This window comes from Phyllobates terribilis, unplaced genomic scaffold (genome assembly GCF_046119375.1).
Source record: "Phyllobates terribilis strain yellow unplaced genomic scaffold, ASM4611937v1 Scaffold_1653__1_contigs__length_236462, whole genome shotgun sequence".
NCBI classification, from domain to species: Eukaryota; Metazoa; Chordata; class Amphibia; order Anura; family Dendrobatidae; genus Phyllobates; species Phyllobates terribilis.
In genome coordinates this window covers 145963-148665 of record NW_027364413.1, presented here as the reverse complement: position 1 = coordinate 148665, position 2703 = coordinate 145963, and positions in this window count along the sequence as shown.

Below are 2703 nucleotides of genomic sequence, written 5' to 3'. Positions count from 1 at the left end.
CTGTGTGTACTATATGGAGGTATATTCTGTACTACCCCCTGGTGGAGTCCTGTGGTCACTATATGGAAGTATATTCTGTACTGCCCCTGGTGGAGTCCTGTGTGCACTATATGGAGGTATATTCTGTACTGCCCCCTGGTGGTGACCTGTGTGCACCATATGGAGGTATATTCTGTACTGCCCCCTGGTGGTGTCTTGTGTGTACTATATGGAGGTATACTCTGTACTGCCTCCTGGTGGAGTCCTGTGTGTACTATATGGAGGTATACTCTGTACTGCCTCCTGGTGGTGTCCTGTGTGCACTATATGGAGGTATACTCTGTACTGCCTCCTGGTGGAGTCCTGTGTGCCCTATATCGAGGTATATTCTGTACTGCCCCCTGGTGGAGTCCTGTGTGTACTATATGGAGGTATATTCTGTACTGCCCCTGGTGGTGTCCTGTGTGCACTATATGGAGGTATACTCTGTACTGCCCCCTGGTGGAGTCCTGTGTGCACTATATGGAGGTATACTCTGTACTGCCTCCTGGTGGAGTCCTGTGTGCTCTATATGGAGGTATATTCTGTACTGCCCCCTGGTGGAGTCCTGTGTGCTCTATATGGAGGTATATTCTGTACTGCCCCCTGGTGGATTGCTGTGTGCACTATATGGAGGTATATTCTGTACTGCCCCCTGGTGGAGTCCTGTGTGCACTATATGGAGGTATACTCTGTACTGCCCCCTAGTGGTGTCCTGTGTGCACTCTATGGAGGTATACTCTATACTGCCCCCTGGTGGAGTCCTGTGTGCACTATATGGAGTAATACTCTGTACTGCCCCCTGGTGGTGTCCTGTGTGCACTATATGGAGGTATATTCTGTACTGCCCCCTGGTGGAGTCCTGTGTGCACTATATGGAGGTATACTCTGTACTGCCCCCTGGTGGTGTCCTGTGTGCACTCTATGGAGGTGTACTCTATACTGCCCCCTGGTGGAGTCCTGTGTGCACTATATGGAGTTATACTCTGTACTGCACCCTGGTGGAGTCCTGTGTGCACTATATGGAGGTATACTCTGTACTGCCCCCTGATGGAGTCCTGTGTGCTCTATTTGGAGGTATATTCTGTTCAGCCCCCTGGTGGAGTCCTGTGTGCACTATATGGAGGTATACTCTGTACTGCCCCCTGGTGGAGTCCTGTGTGCACTATATGGAGGTATACTCTGTACTGCCCCCTGGTGGAGTCCTGTGTGCACTATATGGAGGTATATTCTGTACAGCCCGCTGGTAGAGTCCTGTGTGCACTATATGGAGGTATATTCTGTACTGCCCCCTGGTGGAGTCCTGTGTGCAGTATATGGAGGTATATTCTGTACTGCCCCCTGGTGGTGTCCTGTGTGTATTATATGGGGTTGTATTCTGTACTTCCCCCTGGTTGAGTCCTGTGTGCTCTATATGGAGGTATATTCTGTACTGCCCCCTGGTGGAGTCATGTGTGTACTACATGGAGGTATATTCTGTACTGCCCCCTGGTGTAGTCCTGTGTGCTCTATATGGAGGTATATTCTGTACTGCCCCCTGGTGGTGTCCTGTGTGTACTATATGAAGGTATATTCTGTACTGCCCCCTGGTGGAATCCTTTGTGCACTATATGAAGGTATATTCTGTACTGCCCCCTGGTGGAGTCCTGTGTGCACTATATGGAGGTATATTTTGTGCTGCCCCCTGGTGGAGTCCTGTGTGCACTATATGGAGGTATATTCTATACTGCCCCCTGGTGGAGTCCTGTGTGCACTATATGGAGGTATATTCTGTACTGCCCCCTGGTGGAGTCCTGTGTGCACTATATGGAGGTATACTCTGTACTGCCTCCTGGTGGTGACCTGTGTGCACCATATGGAGGTATATTCTGTACTGCCCCCTGGTGGTGTCTTGTGTGTACTATATGGAGGTATACTCTGTACTGCCTCCTGGTGGAGTCCTGTGTGCAGTATATGGAGGTATACTCTGTACTGCCTCCTGGTGGAGTCCTGTGTGCTCTATATGGAGGTATATTCTGTACTGCCCCCTGGTGGAGTCCTGTGTGCTCTATATGGAGGTATATTCTGTACTGCCCCCTGGTGGAGTCCTGTGTGCACTATATGGAGGTATATTCTGTACTGCCCCCTAGTGGAGTCCTGTGTGCACTATATGGAGGTATATTCTGTACTGCCCCTGGTGGAGTCATGTGTGCACTATATGGAGGTATATTCTGTACTGCCCCTGGTGGAGTAATGTGTGCACTATATGGAGGTATATTCTGTACTGCCCCCTGGTGGAGTCCTGTGTGCACTATATGGAGGTATATTCTGTACTGCCCCCTGGTGGAGTCCTGTGTGCACTATATGGAGGTATATTCTGTACTGCCCCCTGGTGGTGTCCTGTGTGCACTATATGCAGGTATATTCTGTAATGTCCCCTGGTGGAGTCCTGTGTGCACTATATGGAGGTATACTCTGTGCTGCCCCCTGGTGGAGTCCTGTGTGCACTATATGGAGGTATACTCTGTACTGCCTCCTGGTGGAGTCCTGTGTGTACTATATGGAGGTATACTCTGTACTGCCCCCTGGTGGAGTCCTGTGTGCACTATATGGAGGTATATTCTGGACAGCCCGCTGGTGGAGTCCTGTGTGCACTATATGGAGGTATACTCTATACTGCCCCCTGGTGGAGTCCTGTGTGCACTA